This window comes from Myotis lucifugus, unplaced genomic scaffold (assembly GCF_000147115.1).
Source record: "Myotis lucifugus unplaced genomic scaffold, Myoluc2.0 scaffold_138, whole genome shotgun sequence".
Classification (NCBI taxonomy): domain Eukaryota; kingdom Metazoa; phylum Chordata; class Mammalia; order Chiroptera; family Vespertilionidae; genus Myotis; species Myotis lucifugus.
Window position 1 is genome coordinate 543,877 of NW_005871186.1, and position 5,671 is coordinate 549,547.

Below are 5,671 nucleotides of genomic sequence, written 5' to 3' on the forward strand. Positions count from 1 at the left end.
TTTTGAGCAGGAGCAGGGCCTGATTAGAGCTGGGCTTTGGAAGATTGATCTTGCAGCCGGGGCTGAATGATTGGAGTGGAGAACCGCAAGACAGGCTAAAGCTTCTAAACTCATCCTTGGTGCTCCCAGCATTTTGCTCCTTCTCCTCCTCCACACTTCTTTCTCCTCTTCCTCCTCTTCCTCTTCTTCCTCTCCCTTTTACCCTACTCCCTTCCACTCCAGCCTGGGGAGTAATGGCCATGTACCATAGAGCTGTTCCGTAATGCCACATGTCTCCAGCAGGGGGTGCTGTCACATACCATCCCTTCCAGCCTGAATCTTCCTTATGTGTGAAAGGCCGAAGAGAGGGAGGGACAAAGCTGGACAAGGAGCAGAGATGAAGGGTGGAGAGAGGACAGCCCATTTTCCTTCACTTCCACTGGGCCAGGGGTGGGAGGGCCTTGCTGAAATTGACTGGGGGGTGGGGGTGGGGAGGGGAGGAAAGCTGAGGAAAGGCTGGACCTCGACACAGCAGGGACAGACACACTGGAAGGATTAAGCCAGCAGACAAGAAAGTTTCTCCTCACAGTTCTGGGACAGGCTGATTTGGACATGGATTTAGAATGACATTGCAGCTGGGGTCTGGGTTTCTATTAGATTGTGAATTACTGAGATGAGGGTGAGATTGGTTGGTTTATTTGTGTTTCTGTGTGTGTGTGTGTGTGTGTGTGTGTGCGCCTGAATGTGAGCTTCCAGTTGTGCATGTATGTATATAGGTCTGAGAGGGTGAGAGCATGTGCATCAGTGTTTGTATAAAAGTGTGGACATATTCATATGTGTGAACATGTGAGCGTCTGTTTTTATGCCTGATTTATTGGTAAATGGTTATGTACATGCAAATGTGGCTTGCGTGTGTATACCTGTGTGTAGTGTTATGTGCGTGTGTCCCAGTAAAACTGTGTGTGGGTGTGATCTCTGGGCATGTGGTGTCCATGTGTGAGTGTGAGGGCAGGGGAATGTGTGTGAAGGCACATGTGTCCATGTATGAGTGTGAGGGCATGGGGGAGTGAATGTGTGTGAAGGCACCTGCACCTGCCCTGCTGACCCAGCAAGGCCAGGGCCCAGGTCTGGCAACTCAACACTTTCTCTCCTGGGTCCTACCTGCCTGAAGGGAGCGATAAGATGTGTGTGGACTTGGGCTGAAGGGTTGTCATGTGTGGGGCTGGCATTTCCTCCGGGAATCTGGGAACCCCCCATCAGTGAGGACCCCGAGAGGGTCAGGTGGTCTTTGTGTTCGGACTCAGGTTGAGTCAGCAGGATCTGGGGCTGTTAGGTTGAGATGCTAGACATGGCTGAGGGGTGTCTAGGTTTCATGCTCCTAAGAACTCTTAATGGTCCCACCAGCACCCCACTAGAGTTTCAGGGACACCCAGCCCAGTCCTTTTGTTGTATAGATGCAAATATTGAAGCCCAGAGAGGGGTAGTAATTAATGCAGGGGTCACACAGCCGGGTCCAGGGCCCAGATGGCAGGGCTTGGAGCAGAGAGAGGGGTGAAAGGGGTGTGTCTAGCCTCCCTCCCTCCCTGCCTCCCTGCCTCCCTCTCTTCCTCTCTCCCTCCAGGCTCTTAACCAAATGGGGAGCTCAGAGTAGAGATCTAAGTCTTGGCATGAGGCCACCTCCCATACCTGGGCATTTCCACTCCTCCCAGGCCTCAGATGCAGCCTTTGAAATTTGGACCAGAGCTTCTGCCTGCTGTGAGATTCCTCCTGGGAACTTGTGAAGTCTGTCATTTCAGGGAGCATGGAGACTCCATGGAGAGGAGCCAGTAGTGGGGTGGGACCAGAGGAGGAGCCTCCTTAGAAACCTCAATTTTCTCATCTTTGCATCAGATGCTTTTTCAGGTTTCTATTATCCTAAGGCTTTTCATATTATCTCTCCTTGAACTCAGTATGAGACAGCACTGGGGTGGTGGAGAGTCCTGGAGGCCCAGCTTGGCTCAGTGCAAGGGTGGCGGGCAGTCCCCTAGGGAAGGGGCTGCCTTGGGAGGATGGGATGAACTTCCTGTCTGGGGTGGGAGGTGTGAGTGGGCACTGGGCAGCCTGGTTAGGGAGCCTGCAGATGAGACTCCTGCCCTAGCAGGAAAGTTGGGTGCAAGCTCTCTGAGGTCCATTGGAGTGTAGCTGCCACGGAGGGGCCAGAGAGGGACATGCCTCAGCCCACTCAGCATGGGGAGGTTTGAGCCCAGAGTGCCCCCCGCCCCTCCTCCCCACACACACACAGCTTGGACAGTGGGAATGTGTAGGTTAGCCTGTCCAGCTGAAAACAGGGAGGCCCCTTCCCTGGGAAACTGGAGAGGAATGTGTCTTCCTGGAAGTTGGAACTGGAGGCAGGGGCTGGATGTGGGGATGGGCTGGTGGAGATGGTGGGGGCGGTGAGAGCTAGGACCGGGCAACTCCACAGCTTTGCCAGTTCAGTGCTGGTGCAGCAGGAGCAGACAGGCAGACGGACAGCTTGCTTTGTGCTGAGTTGTGGGGGGCTCTGAGGTGGGAGGCCCATGGCTGGGGGCACAGACGTTGGCTCTGGATGAGCAGGGGTGGGAGCTTCCTGTGCAGGCAGCTGGGCGGGCATTGGGTAGGAGAGGAGAGAAGCAGGTGGCTTGGTATTGCATCCTCCCCACACCAGAGAACTCAGTTAGCTGACAGCTTTATGTGGGGCGGCGTTTGGGGGCTGGATGGAGAGAGCTAAGGCTTACAGATGCCCTTTATATTTTAAAACCACCTGTGTAATCACCTCAACTATCCTCCAAGGAGTTAGCCCTACTTTGTAGAGGGGAGATGGATGACACCCTCACATGGTTTAATTGAAGGCAGTTTGATGAAGCAACTATTACGGAGGTGGGGCAAGATAAGGGAACCAGCTGAGCATGTCGAGGTGCTTAGGACTAGCATCTGAGAGGCCAGAGGGGCAAGAAGAGTGTTCCAGATCAGAGCAGGTGGGGTGGGTGAGGGTGTAAATACCCCAGGTGTGAATGCTCTCTGCTCTCCCACCCCCATTGGCAGAACCCAACTGAGGCCAGAGGGCAAGGGTGTGGGGGACATGAAACATGACTGGAAGCCAGCCTCCGGAGCAGAGCGCAGCGAAAGGGTGGATTTCTGGAAGATCTGGAGGGACCAGTGGTTGATGGGAAACTGAAGCCCAGAGACGGTGCCAACCTGCCCAAGGTCACACAGCTGGTGGGTCTCGGAGCAGAAGCCAGGCCCTGCCTGTGAATACACACTTTGTCGTGTTCTCCGAGTCCTGGCAGTGTTGCCCTGGAGCTCCTTCCTGCTGTGCCAGCCCTGCTCCCTGTCTGGGCAGCACTGGGGCAGCTGGAGAGGGCCATTCGGGCCGTGGGGATCTTTGGGTTTAGGAAGCTCCAAGCGAAGGGTTAGAGGGGCCAGTGGGGAGGCTGGTGTGGAGACTCAGATGAGAGGCAAGAGGGCTGCGTGGGGGGTGGCTGAGGACAGGTGAGAGACATAAACAGGCCAGAGAAACAGTGGCAGCCCCCACCCGCTTGCTCACCCACCTGAGCTGTGGCCCTAGCTCCCCAGTGTCCACCCACCAGTGCAGGGAGGTGTGGCCACTTAGACCCCCTCCAGGAGCACCCCTCCCTGCCTCGCCGGGCCTGTGGCTTCCACACTCCAGAGCGCCATCCATGGCATCAGAAGTCACCCCCTCAGACCACGGCCCCAGGAGCAGAGCTGTGTCACTGTTGCCTCATCCCTTATCACCTGTCCGCTGCCAAGTCTAATGAAAATCCTCCTTTTTAAGACCTTCGTCCTGGAGTTTGAGCTCAATCCTTCTTGCTGTTTAGAGCCTAAGCCAGGGGTGGGCAAACTTTTTGACTCGAGGGCCACAATGGGTTCTTAAACTGGACCGGAGGGCCGGAACAAAAGCATGGATGGAGTGTTTGTGTGAACTAATATAAATTCAAAGTAAACATCATTACATAAAAGGGTACGGTCTTTTTTTTTTTTTTAGTTTTATTCATTTCAAATGGGCCAGATCCGGCCCGCGGGCCGTAGTTTGCCCACGGCTGGCCTAGGCCTTGGCCGCCCTGGGGGACAGTCAGTGAGATGGCCCCCTCCTGGTGCTGGGTGGTTAGAGGCCTTGGCCCAGCAGCTCATCCGAGTGTTATGTGCCAGTGGGAATCCACTTACAGCCTCCACGGGGCCCCAGGCCGCTGACTCAGTATCAGTGTTAATTAGCATCTCCGGTGCAGCTTCACCCCCACTAAGTGCTCTACGGCCATTAGGTGCTATTGTGTGCAACTGGATCCCAGCTCCATCACCCCTGCCCCAGGCTTCTCCTCTGCCCACCTCCCCCCCCCCCACCACCACCTGAGCTCAGGGATCAAGTGTCCTGGCCACAAACCTGCAGCTTCAGGCATGAGGAAACAAATACACATAAACAGAAAAACTCAACAGACACAGGAGTGCACATACAAAGAAGCAGACAACAGCACACACACACAACACATATCAGTACACACTGAGAAACAGGCAAGGATGAATCTAAAAACTGACCTAGAAACAATAAACTGCAGTACCTGTGCACACAGCCCAGGTGTACACACCCAGGTGGGCAACACAGACGTGACTCAGCACACGCATGGGGCACACCCGCAGTACACGCACACTCGGCATAGGCCCATCAGGTAGCCAGGCCCAGTGAGCTTTGGGTCCCCACCTGTGCAGCATCTCTCACCTCTGGGCCGTTGCATATGCTGTTCCCTTTGCCTGGAACACCCTTCCTTGATGCCCCTCCCTTCACCGGGCTGGTTTCTATCATCTGCAGGTCTTGGTTTCCCTTCCATACTCCTCAACCTTGGAGCACTCCCCAGCCACATGGCACTCCCCAGTCTTCGACAAGTTTTGGGATGAAGGCTTTTGCCTGTGCTTGGTGAAGTGGTGAGTGTGGTTGTGAGTAGGCAATTAGGGCCAAGAAACTGGGAAGAGACAAATTTGGGGGGAATGAATCAGGAATAGCAGTAAGAAGCCCCGGCTGCTCAGGGACTGAGCAGGCATTTAACCCACAGGCTGGCATAGCTGGCTGCCCTCTGCCTCATTTCTTCTGTGTTTCTTCCAGGCTTGCTGCCTGACCCAGTTCCCTCCTTCCCAAAGCCGCCCTCCCTCTGGCCACCTCTCTGAGCTCACACACGCTCACTTGCCTTCTTTGCTTGGGTGTACCCTGCCTCTACTTCTAAGCCTAGTGAAGACCTCACTATTCGGGGCCTGGGGTCAGAGGCACAGCCTCCGGGCATGGCTTCCTGAGCCATACCATCTAGTAGGAGAGGTGAGTGATTATGAACACAAGCCTTGGGGAATGCCTCCTGGTGCAAACCTCAGCTGCCCCACTTCCTGGCTGTGGGACCTTTGTTCCCCGGCCGGAAAAGGGGATGATAGTAGAGCTCACCTTATTAGGGCGGCAGTGAGGATTAAATGAGACAAAGTTTGTAGTGCACCTGGTGCACAGCTCGGCCCTCTCCGGCTGGGCTGCGTGAGAGAGAGCACGGGGAGAGCTAATGAGATCAAGGAGGTGTAAGTAGCCCCAGGAGGTGCCCAGTGAGCTCTTGCTAATTGGAGCTGAGTGAAGCCCACGGATTCGGTGTGGCACCTACTACGTGCCCCCCACAGCTGGTTCTTTTGCCCT